This window comes from Anomaloglossus baeobatrachus, chromosome 6, assembly GCF_048569485.1.
Source record: "Anomaloglossus baeobatrachus isolate aAnoBae1 chromosome 6, aAnoBae1.hap1, whole genome shotgun sequence".
Taxonomy (NCBI): domain Eukaryota; kingdom Metazoa; phylum Chordata; class Amphibia; order Anura; family Aromobatidae; genus Anomaloglossus; species Anomaloglossus baeobatrachus.
This window is the reverse complement of record NC_134358.1, coordinates 139965297-139978313: the sequence shown is the minus strand read 5'-3', so window position 1 is coordinate 139978313 and position 13017 is coordinate 139965297. Positions and strand designations below refer to the sequence as shown.

The following is a 13017-nucleotide window of genomic DNA, read 5'->3' as shown; positions in this document are numbered from 1 at the left end:
TTACAACCTAACCCTGCTTTACTCTTCTCCACAACTTTATCCCTGACCTTTCTGGTGTGTTCCTTGGTTTTCATGATGTTGCTTGATCCCTAATATTCTCAAACAAACTTCACAGGCCTTCACAGCAGTTGTATTTATGCTGACAAAGTACATACAGTACATGGACTCCGTTTATTAATTAGGTGACTTCTGGATGTAATGGGTCACACAGGATTTTATTTAGAGGTATCAGACTAAAGGGGCTGAATACAAAAGCACCTTCCAATTTTCAGATTTATATATTTAGAACAGTTTAACCCTGTATCATTGCCTTTACACCTCACAAATACGGTACTTACTACTTAGGAGTTGGTATATCACAAAATCATAATACAGTACATTTAAGTTTATGAGTTTAACATTAAAATAATATGGTAACGTTCATGGGGTATGAATAATTGTTTAAGCCACTGAATGTTCATAAATCTCGATTCTCTTCTAAGGGAATTAAAGGGGTTTGCTAATTTTCTGATTTACATATGCAGTCACTATGTATTGCTGGTGAGAGCGAACAGTCAAGTGATCAGAAGTATGTGATATGCATAAATAGGAGAACACATTCCGATAAGATGTGCCGGCCTCTCACAATACAAGGGAACTGAGAGAAGCAGGCTTGCGTCAAATGACCACCCGCTCTCATTGGCAAGAACGGTAAGGTGATTGCAGACTTATCAAAACACCAGACAACCCCTTTAAGGAAACAAACAACCAAGTGTAGTGTTCTTGAGCGCACAGTGGCCTAGTTGATAATGTAGAACCTTCCATACTGTGGTTCAAAGTCTTATGGTTCATAGTGTAATACTAACTGAAAGTACTGGGAAACCTACACATCACACCTACAGGAGATGTTATGGATTTAGCATGGGGGTCATAAGCATTCATATGGAGTTGTCCCCCTTGCAGCAATAAGAGCTTACCGTATTCTGGGATGGTTTTCTAAACAATTTTGGAGCATCTGTGGGAATTTTTGCTTGCTCATCCAAAAGAGTATTTGTGGGATCAGAGACCCTGATGTTAGATAAGTCTAGTTATTATTTCCAAAGGACTAGGACGAGACTGAGGTTCCCTGAGACTCAGGGCCCTTGGGGTCAAGTAATTCCACAGCAAACTCCCGTAACCATGCTTTACACACCTTGTTTTGGGCACAGCAACAAAGGGCAACAGTGTTGGATGAGCAAAAACCCATTAATAAAGATGGAAGCAACACAGGTGCAAAACACGACGGAGCAACCAATCCATGGAGGAGGTGATTACTTTATTAAAATGTCCCACAAATGGCTTGTATAGGGCACCGTTCACACATGTAGGTGCAGTGTCTGGCTTACAGCCTATAGATGACGCCCATGCTATTAGACTAGGCGGGCTGCCCAGCACTATATAATTGCACTACACAGGAACGGAGACCCTAACGGGTTTTTGCTGCATTCCGTTAGTGCATTTGATCTCTGGTCTAAGCAGGTAAACACTGTTGCCCTTTGTTGCTGTGAATTATTCTTGAAATTGTGGGGGAAAATGTAATTCCTCTTTTTGTGGTTTAGCTCTTGTTTTGGGCACAGTCATGCTGAAATAAGAAGCACCTTCCTCAAATTGTTCCCATAAAGATGGAAACTTACAATTGTCCAAAATGTCTTGAGTGCTGAAGCATTAAGATTTCCCTTCACTATAACTAAGGGCACAAGGTCAACACCTGAAAAACAACTCTATACCATTATCCCTTCTCTGCCAAGCTTTACAAATGGTGTGACGCCCCTGAGCTAGTCAGGGTGTCACAGAGTACTGCACCCTCTTTATTCTGTGGTGCAGGACTCAAACCCTCTTAGTTCTCGGTTCCGAACCTATGGTACTGCCTCCATCCGCATCCAAATCCCAACCACACCTCACACCACACCCTGTCAGACACACCAGTGGGCTGCTTAGCTGGAATAGAGCCGCCCAAATAGGGGTCAGGTAGGCTGGTGGGAGGGAAGTGGGAGAGAAGAGTGTAAGCCATCGAGAAGTGAGGGTCTCAGGGAGTAGTGGCTCCCTGTATGTAGTTGCTTGGGTCGCAGACGGTGTTCTGGGCCCGGAGGAGTCGGAGACCCTGTCGCAGGGTATTGAGGCTGGGTGCCTAGACCCGGTCTTGGAGAACGGACAGCATCTCAAGCCTAATAACCGGTCCGGAATCGAAAGTACAGCGGGGTACAGGACCCTATGTCCAAATGTAGCTTCAGGCAACCCGGCAATTAGCCTGTGGAGGATAGTGTCTTCACGTACTGTCCTCAAAAAGCTCAGAGATCGGGGGCACTAGCGTAACGAGGGGGATAGGGCTTTCCAAATTATGCAGCCTGCAAAGATCCCAAGCGTGAGCCCCTGAGAGCACAGCTCCACTACCAAAAAGTGGAGAGCGAGACCCGGACAGCTTTAAGCCAACAGGCCACCAAAGCATTCTAAAATTAGTGCACGGAGGCAGGCTCCGGACCATCTGGGAGTACCAAAGGAGACGGTCACCAGGACAGGCTCCCCCAAGAGGGCAGCGGTACCCAGAGACTTGGTTTATCTACGTGTCAGAGTCTGCTTTGCGTTCGCAGCACTGCTAACACTACCTGAGTGAGTATGCATGTCCTCCCCTGCTTCCAATCTGCACCCCGCTACCCACCACCTCCATCATCCAGAGGTCGAGAGCCTCCCCTACCTGTGGAAGGAACGTCATCTGGCTACCCCACTCCATCTCCCCCAGGTACTCCCATCGGCAGCGGCAGTACTCCCCTTACCGCGAACCACGGGTGGCGTCACAAACTCTTATCCCCTGTAAAATACCCCCTTTTGATTTGAAGTGGCCGCGATCCCCTGGGTCCAGAGACCCGCAAGCCACAGCAACAACCCCCGGATCCGAGCGGTTCGACCGCTGCAGGGGCGGCACAATGGCACAATACAGCCATGCAGGTAAAATGTTCTCCTGGCATTTATCAGATAGAGAAGTGTGATTTGTCAGTCCAAAGAACACATTTCCTCTGCTCCACAATGAATAGCCATCGCTTTAAACCTTTAGGCCCTGTGCGCACTAGGAAAAGGATTTTTCTGAAAAAATTTCTTGAGAGTCTGAAAGATTAGCGCACTTGAGTTAAAAAAACGCACCAATAACGCACCGTGTTTTTACCGCGTTTTTGATGCGTTATTGACGCGTTATTTCCCGCAGGTTGGTCCCTATTACCTATGGCAAAAAACGCAGGTACCTGCAGAAAAGAAGTGACATGTGTGACAACACAGATTTTATCAATGTGTGTCGTGGGTTAAATTTCTTACATTAGCCAGACGTATGGTTCTTCTATGTGTTAACTCAGGCTTGCTAAACTATTGTTTCTGCCAGACCACTCAGCGTTCATTGTAATGTAGGTGTGTATTGCTAATCTAATGTAAATTACCTCAGTGGCCATCGTCTAGTTTGTGGATTGCAGACTACATGTAAATATCCTCAGTCTCTCTGTCCACATCATTTAAATGAACAGTATCAATGCAGCTTGAAATTCATCCAATAAGAGAAGCAACCTTGTACAACCAATCCGATAAAGGACAGTATATCCTAAGGGAAGGCTTGGGCTATAAAGAGGGACTTCTTGGAGTCACCAGGGGTTGATGGATGTTGCATGATCCAGTCTAAGCTCTTAAGAGCTGGCTAGGGGATCAGAACCAGGATGCCTTGTGGACTCGGTCTAGGGACTTTGGCTCCGACTAGAGGATCACTTGGCTACATGGCTTCAATCTAGGGGCTCCGATTCTGATTGGAGACCATAACCGCAGTCTAGGGATTTCGACTGGTTGCCAGGATTATATCATATCATCATACCAGAGACTACTTAAGGAAGAAACTCAGGTTGGGACAATTTGGTCACCTCGCTATAGACTTTGCTGTGCTCGGTAAGCTTCCTACACTTGCCACGATTCTTTTCTTGGAGTAGCTGTCCCTTGAAACCCCGATGTACGAACAATCTAATCCCTGGTGAGCCAGCGGAAGGGTGAGACTCTGTTGCCTGTTACATTTGTGTGTTTTGCTGGTTATGTGTCATATGCCGTTATTTGTTTGGGGATCCAATAAAGTCTTAAGCGGCTTTACACGCTACGATATATCTAACGAGATGTCGGCGGGGTCACGTCATAAGTGACGCACATCCGGCATCGTTAGTGATATCGTAGCATGTGACAGCTATGAACGAGAAGAAATACTCACCTTCTCGTTCATTGCTGAAACGTCCCTCATTTTCTAAAAATCGAACGTCCTGTTGTTCATCGTATCCGGGGCAGCACACATCGCTTCGTGTGACACCCCGGGAACGATGAACTACAGCTTACCTGCGGCCGGCGGCAATGCTGAAGGAAGGAGCCCCTCCGCTTCTATTAGCCGGCCGCTGTGACGCCGAACTTCCCTCCCCCTTCAGGAAGTAGATGTCAGCCGCCCACAGCGAGGTCGTTTGGAAGGTAAGTACGTGTGACGGGGGGTTACAACATTGTGCGACACGGGCAAGAAATTGCCAGTGCCACACAAACGATGGGGGCGGGTGCGATCGCAAATGCGATTGCACGATACATTGTAAACGTGTAAAGCAGGCTTTAATATTGTGATTCCCTCATCCTGTGTTGTCTGAGCAGTGTTCCGCCCACGGTAAAGGAGGTCGGGCGTTCAGTTGGGATGAGCCCTGGGCCATACTGTCTTTCTAAAGGCGGCCGGGCCAGCGGACGAGAGCGCCCACTGACCCCCGTGTCTCCACAATTGGTGGCAGCAGTGGGATACTACTCAGCCTGGTTTACCCAGGGGAGTTGCAGAGGACTGGTGTTCATGGACACCGTCCAGGGCTCAACAACCAGGGAGGCACATAAGCATACCCAGCAGGCCATAGGGGGGCATTCAGGTTTCGAACGCTGCCATGTCCAAGCCAACCAGCTCAGCCATGGGTCATGGACCGGAGAGGAGTTAAGACCGCAGCAGTAAATGGATGCTACAGGATCTGTGCCAGATGTGAAAGATTGACTACAGGAACGCTGACACTCGGTCAGACTTGATCCGGAAATTAATCCGTTGGAATGCCCAGAATGATGCAGAGGACGAGGAGGATCCCACCGATATTGACCCAGAGCATTTCAACTATGCCACATCATGGATCTAGTGACAATCAAGAATCAACTTGGTCCCAAATAGCCCGAGCCGGAGTTGTTGGCCGCATTGGGGCCTAAATCCTCAAGAGAAGAGAGGGCTTGTGTTCTGGAATTTGTTTATGGGGTTCCAGCTGCCGTACTGCTAACACCAGCCGCTCGAGAATGATGGTCACGCTACCCAACAGAAGCTGCACCAAAACAAAGGTCTACAAACAGGGCCTGTGACATGCCCAATCTACAGCGCTGTCGTACATGTAGGCGCCTTGGACATATGGATAAAGATAGTCTCCAAAACCGAAGCCCCATGCTTGGAGCCCATCTGCCAGCTCAGCCGGTCAAGGTCTGTGACATACAGAGCCAGGGACTACGAGACACTGGTTCCTCCATTACCCTGGTAAGCGCAGTTATTGTTGTTTCCCCAGAAGACCATTTACCAGATTCCCAATTATCCATCTCCCTGGCTGAGGGCCAGCGCTCGGACATCCCTCTGGCATGTGTGCAGTTGGACCTTAGGACCGACCAGGGAGAGGTCGAGGTGGAGCTTATGGACAGCGTCCCCACACCAGTTATTTTGGGAAACGACAAGGGAGAGGTTTATGTGAGACTTGTGGACAGCCTCCCCACACCTGGTATTTTGGGGACTAACCAGGAAGCAATCGATGTACGACTTGTGAATAGCCTCCCCATACCTGTCATTGTGGAGACTGACCAGAGCAAGGCTGATGTGGAGCTTTTGATCAGCATCCCCACACCTGTTATTTTGGGGTCTGACCAGGAAGACGTCCATATGGAGCTTATGGACAGCCTCCCCACACCTGTTATTTCGGAGACTAACAAGGAGGAAACTGAAGTGGGGTTCATGGATGGCCCCACCAAGCCTGTTGTTTCGGATACCACCCAGAGGAAAGTGGAAGTGGGGCTTGTGGATTACCTGCTCACAGTTATTTTGGAGTATGACCTAGGACAAGGACTATCCAGCCAGTTTGTAGCAGCCATCACCCACTTCCAAGCCAAGCAGGACCCTGATGTGGATCTTTCTAACATTGTTTCCAAGGATAATTCACATTCCCAGTCTCCATCATCCACTTCTGAACCAACAACCATGAGTAAGCCTAACCAGACTGTGGCTACTGACTGGGGGAAGATTGATAATAAGAAATGTATGCAAGCCCATCTCATGGACCCCACCTTAGTGCTTGTCCGCAATATGGCTGCTCAACCTGAAGGAGGTAATCAGGGGCAGGTGTATAGATGCAAGCTTCTGTTGCTGACCTCACCATTAAAAAGGACAATGCCGTCAAGAGGAGAAAGGTGATCAGAGGCCTACCACGTCTGGCCGTCCAATCAACAACAAACCTCGGCAAGATTCAGCCATTTTCCCATCTGGCTAATTAAGAAGGGGGAGGAAAGTGACGACACAGACTTTTTCAATGTGTGTCATGGGTTACATTTCTTACATTAGCCAGACGTATGGTTCTTCTGTGTGTTAACTCATGCTTGCTAAACTATTGTTTCTGCCAGACCACTCTGAGCATTCATTGTAATGTAGTTGTGTATTGCTAATCTAATGTAAATTACCTAAGTGGCCATCGTCTAGTTTGTGGATTGCAGACTACATGTAAAAGGGGTGGTTCACCCATATTTTTTATTGTCTAGTTCGATATTATATTGAGAAACAATGGAGGCGCGCTGTTCCCGCTCCAGTGACGTCAAGTGCTGCACACGTCACATCTGTGCAGCCGGGGGCATTCTTCCTCACTAACTGAGCTGTGAGTGGTATTTCACCGCTGTCACAGCCCATCTTCTCCCTCCTCCCCCTCCTTCCTTCCTCCCTCCCTCACAGCACAGCGCGTCTCTTGCTTGCAGTGAAGAATACAGCCAGCTGCACGGATGTGACATGTGCAGCACTTGACAGAGACATCACTGGAGCGGGAACAGCAGTCTGCAATAGCGCCTCTCACAGGCACTATTGCCAACACAAGGTATTTGAGAGAAACATTGTTTCTCAATATAATATCGATCTGGACAATAAAAAATATGGGTGAACCACCCTTTAAATATCCTCAGTTTTTGTGTCCACATTATTTAAATGAACATTATCCATGCAGCTTGAAATTCATCCAATAAGAGAAGCAACCTTGTACAACCAATCCGATAAGGGACAGTATATCCTAAGGAAAGGCTTGGGCTATAAAAAGGGACTTCTTGGAGTCACCAGGGGTTGATGAATGTTGCATGATCCAGTCTAAGCTCTTAGGAGCTGGCTAGGGGATCAGAACCAGGATGCCTTGTGGACTCGGTCTAGGGACTTTGGCTCCGACTAGAGGATCACTTGGCTACATGGCTTCAATCTAGGGGCTCCGATTCCGATTGGAGACCATAACCGCAGTCTAGGGATTTCGACTCTGGCTGCCAGGATTATATCATATCATCATACCAGAGACTACTTAAGGAAGAAACCCAGGTTGGGACAATTTGGTCACCTGGCTACAGACTTTGCTGTGCTCGGTAAGCTTCCTACGGTTGCCACTATTCTTTTCTTGGAGTAGCTGGCCCTGGAAACCCCGATGTACGAACAATCTAATCCCTGGTGAGCCAGCGGAAGGGTGAGACTCTGTTGCCTGTTACATTTGTGTGTTTTGCTGGTTACGTGTTATGTGCAGTTAATTGTTTGGGAATCCAATAAAGTCTTAATATTGTGATTCCCTCACCCTGTTTTGTCTGAGTAGTGTTCCTCCCACGGTTAAGGAGGTCAGGCGTTCAGTTGGGATGAGCCCTAAGCCACGCTGTCTTTCTCAAGGCGGCCGGGCCAGCGGGCGAGAGCACCCACGGACCCCCGTGTCTCCACAACATGCACATTCTTTTTCTCAAGAAATTCTTCAGAAAGAATGTTCTTGAGAAAAAAAAAAAAAACGCAGTGTGCGCACAGCTATTTTTTTCCCCATATGTTTTGCTGGGAAACGTCTGCAGAAAGATTACAACCATTTTCTCAAGAAATTTCTGCAGAAAAAAACGCAAAAAAAAAGCTGGTAAAAACGCAGTGTGCACACAGGGCCTTACAACTGAAGCTTTGGATTGTGCTCGGTGATATAAGGCTTTCATGCAACTACTCGCTCAATGGAAACAAGTCATGAAGCTCCTGCCACACAGTGTTTCTGCTGAGGTTAATCCCAGGTTTTGGTGATTTTTATGTACCTCGGCACACGCCTATAGGAAAAGTGTTGTCATTTATTTCTTTGCCCATCCGGAATAAAAAAACACTGGTGACACCCTGATGGTAAAACCTTATGCACGGTCTGTACACTGATGACACGTATAGTAAAAACGGATGCGCGGTCGGAACACTGAGTGCACTCGTAGGTACTAATTTTTTCCACAGATGTGTTTAAACCTGGACGGGTGAATGCGGCTTTAGACTTCATTCAGACAGCAGTGATTTTTCACATACATAAAAAAATGGTATCAGTGACATCAGTGTTTTGGATCTAAGTTTCATCAGTTTGGTCCATTTTTACCATCAATGTTTCGGCAGTGACTTTCTCATATGAAAATAAATGACAAACCTTCTCCTATTCGTTGCAGTGTTAACCTTGGATTCAATGTGTGTGAGTAGACTTGTATGGGTTATTTCATCAGATTCAGAATTTCAAAAAAAAAACAAAAAACAGGCCTCCATGATTTTTTTTGCAGTCAGTCTTGTGAGCTGCACCATATCGCATAACGGGTACGTGTTCTACCTGTAAAAACCATGAATCGAACACACATGTGCAAAATGGACATGAGTGAAAATAATATAGCAGGTCTGAAAATGTAACTTTAAAGAAAACCTGTCAGATCCAATATACACCCAGAACCTCGAGCAGGTCTGAGTACATACTGCTAATCCCTGCATCCAATGGAAAAAATAAAGAGATCTTTAGAAAAGTATTTCTAAAGATCCTTTATGATATGCTAATGAGCGCAGGGACAAGTCAAAAGGGCGTTAATTCCTGCGCTCATTCCTCCCTCTTGGCATGTTAGCACATCATCACCAGCGGTGACACGTGTACCTGTCCGTTCCTACAGCATCTGATGCCATGCAGTGCACATCATCAAAAGTCCCTGGAACGTCCAGTCACACACTAGACCTCTGTGAAGCCAGGACGCATACACCCGACTTCATAGTGCATATGACCGGAAGCGCTCACACGCAGTGCCCAGCATCTGAGGCTGCAGCAACGGACACAGGTATGTGTGTCACCACTGGTGATGAAGCTAGCAGTGGGAATGCTACCATGCTAAGAGGGCGGAATGAGCACAGGATCTAACGCCCTTGCGACTAGTCCCTGCGCTCATAAGGGTACTTTCACACTTGCGTTCAGCGGAGTCTGTCACTATGGAGAATAGCGCAGTCCGTTAACGCACTGCGCTATTCTCCATAGACTTGTATGGACGACACACTGTAACGCAAGGGTCAGCGTTGCATCCGCTGGACAACGCAGCGTCGTTATTTTGACACTGCGCCGGGCGGGAGGAACGCAGCATGTAACGTTTTTTTGAGCAGCGCAATACGTTGGATTTCACTGCGCATGCCCTCTCTGGCTCCCTGCACCCGTAACCAAGGTAAATATCGGGTAACCAAGCAAAGTGCTTTGCCGATATTTACCCTCGCTACGTGTGCAGGGAGCCCGACACTTCCGCGCTTGGCTCCGCCCCCTCCCGCATGTATGTACATACATACACACACACGCTCACCTGTGCTCAGCGCCATGGCCCCGCTCGGCTCCACCCACTCCTCACTCCGCCCCCCGCAAACATTCTCGGCAGCCGAGCGATCAGCTGATCGGCCGGCTACTGGGAGCGATCAGCTGATCACCCGGCGGCCGGCTACTGGGAGCGATCAGCTGATCACCCGGCGGCCGGCTACTGGGAGCGATCAGCTGATCACCCGGCGGCCGGCTACTGGGAGCGATCAGCTGATCACCCGGCGGCCGGCTACTGGGAGCGATCAGCTGATCACCCGGCGGCCGGCTACTGGGAGCAATCAGCTGATCACCCGGCGGCCGGCTACTGGGAGCAATCAGCTGATCACCCGGCGGCCGGCTACTGGGAGCAATCAGCTGATCACCCGGCGGCCGGCTGCTGTGAGCGATCAGCTGATCACCCGGCGGCCGGCTGCTGTGAGCGATCAGCTGATCACCCGGCGGCCGGCTGCTGTGAGCGATCAGCTGATCGTTCACAATAGTTTGCCGCCGGTAAACTGTAAAAAAAAAAATCAAAACGGATTCCGTTGTTTTGCAGCATCCGTTGTGCCACTATATGCAACACATCCGTTGCATCCGTCAAAAACGCAATGCAACAGATACCGTTCAACGCAAGTGTGAAACTAGCCTTAGTGTATCAAATAGGATCTTTAGAAATAGAGATCTTTAGAAAAATGTTCTCTATGCTACTAGATGCAGGGACGGTTATGCAGGGATTAGCAATATGCACCCAGAACTGCTTGTGGTACTAGGCGCATATTGCACCTGACAGATTCCCTTTAATGCTGCTCAGTTCTTCATACTTCAATGGGAATCTTTTCTGATTGGTGTGCTTGTCTGACAGTACCACAGGGAGCAGTTACATAATGGTCCCATTACATGATGTCAGAGGGAGGCAGCAGGAGGTTACCCCTCCCCCTATGATGACATCACAGAGTATAGCAGGTCACTGTAGGATCAGAGGAGCAGGGAGAAGACAATCATTAAGAGGGCAAGTGGAAAATGGGTTTATATTCTCCACTACTCAGCTTCATTTCAAAACTTCAAAACCCTTTAAAGGTTATCCTGGTTCTGATAGGTGACAAGATTCATGTACTCTTATAGACATTATGTTATCAGCAGACATCATATTGGGGCCTGCAGGCACATACATGGGAGGCAGCACCAATAATAAGGCATGTTGGTGCATAGTGTGTGTATACATTATACATATGTGTGTATACACATACAGTGCTCAGCATTAATGAAGACACCAAGATCAAAAAGCTGCCACATCTGATACTTTGTATGACCGATAGGATTTTTAAAGATAGCACCGAGTCTTCCAGGAAAGGAATGAACAAGTCAGTGACACATTATTATAATTATTATTTCTAGAACACTATTGAGTCCACGGCGCTCTACATGGGAACGGGTCACATACAAGTACAATCATAAATGATAGAACATAACAATGACTAAGGTAGAGGGGAGAGGGCCCGGGCCTTGGGGGCTTACAGTCTGCAGAGTAATGGGGAGGGAGACTAGTAAATAACAATGACTATGGTGCAGAGGGGAGAGGGCCCGGGCCTTGTTGGCTTACAGTCTGCAGAGTAATGGGGAGGGAGACTAGTAAATAACAATGACTATGGTGCAGAGGGGAGAGGGCCCGGACCTTGGGGGCTTACAGTCTGCAGAGTAATGGGGAGGGAGACTAGTAAATAACAATGACTATGGTGCAGAGGGGAGAGGGCCCGGGCCTTGGGGGCTTACAGTCTGCAGAGTAATGGGGAGGGAGACTAGTAAATAACAATGACTATGGTACAGAGGGGAGAGGGCCCGGGCCTTGGGGGCTTACAGTCTGCAGAGTAATGGGGAGGGAGACTAGTAAATAACAATGACTATGGTGCAGAGGGGAGAGGGCCCGGGCCTTGTTGGCTTACAGTCTGCAGAGTAATGGGGAGGGAGACAGTAGTTCTATCTTTTTCCATTCTTCCAGAACGACCCCTTTTAGAGCCTGGATGATGGAAGGAGAGTGATGACAGCGTGTCTTCAGAATTCCCCATTGGTGATCGATGGGGTCAGATCAGGAGACACTCGGCCACGGAATCACTGCCCCCGCTCTTCAGAAATGTATCCAGGCTCTAGAAGAGGTCGCTCTTGAAGAATGGAAAGAGATAGAGGTTACAATGTGTCACCAGCCGGCTCCTTCCAGGCCTAGACTTGGCGCGGGCCTTATATATCATGGCGGTCATACAGAACACCAGATTGTTATCTGCGGTGAACTCATTTTTGCACCAACTAATTTGGGTAAAGCGGAGGCTGTAATGAGAGCTCACTGACCTCACTGCTATACTCTATGAGTTCAGTCAGGTCAATATTTGGGAAATTCCTCTTGTGGTCACTGTGACATTGATTACCATCCTAATTTCCACAGGGGGTGTACTCACTTCTGACGAGCACTGCTATATACAGTATATACACACTGGACGTGACAGCTGGCAGGGGCCGCGGTCTCCTGAGGGGCTGCAGCGGTCACCACCCCTCCCCCAGTGCTCGGGGGCTCCAGCACTGTCATGTGTGCAGCTGAGGGCGGATTAATGGGAAGCATCTGACCGAGGGGCCTGGGTGTCAGGCCGGGGAGGGAGGAGTAGTCAGCTGGCTGCTCCATCTACACCACAACAAAGAGACTCGTGCGGTGGGGGCTCGGCGGCGCCCTGTACCCCACCCCCGCCGGGACCCCGCCATACCCGGACACGCTGCGGCCGCCACTCGGGAAGATCCTCTTGTTATTGTTGTTGTTGACGACTCAGCATCGCTCAGGCTGCTTGTTTCCGGCGGCGGCTCTAGCATCGCGAGAATGAGGAGAGATCTCGCGGTGTTTGGGACAGACACTCACTCAGGGGATCTGGGGATAGGGGAGGGGCGGAGCTCCGGCCGTGACGTCATGCGTGCAGTGCGCGGCTGTGGCGCTCTGTGGCCGGGATCAGTCACAGCGACTTCCGCTCGGCTTATACTAGCAGCCGCTGGCATTGGCGGTGTTACGGGAGGCGCCATGTCACCCGCAGAATGCCCCGGCATATGTTACACTACAGGCTTGTGTAGAGTGAGGCGAGGACACATTCATCAC

At 48.8% G+C, this 13017-nt stretch overlaps 1 protein-coding gene across 2 annotated transcripts in view; it reads right to left on the bottom strand.

Moving 5' to 3' along the window:
• The window catches only part of RB1CC1 (RB1 inducible coiled-coil 1), a 261745-nt gene extending 249001 nt beyond the window's left edge, over positions 1 to 12744 (bottom strand). For both annotated transcript variants that reach the window (XM_075353273.1, XM_075353274.1), the window contains exon 1: positions 12638 to 12744. The gene's annotated coding sequence lies outside the window, so the exon portion shown is untranslated. The remainder of the gene's footprint in view (positions 1 to 12637) is intronic.
• Between the last annotated feature and the right edge of the window lie 273 nt (positions 12745 to 13017).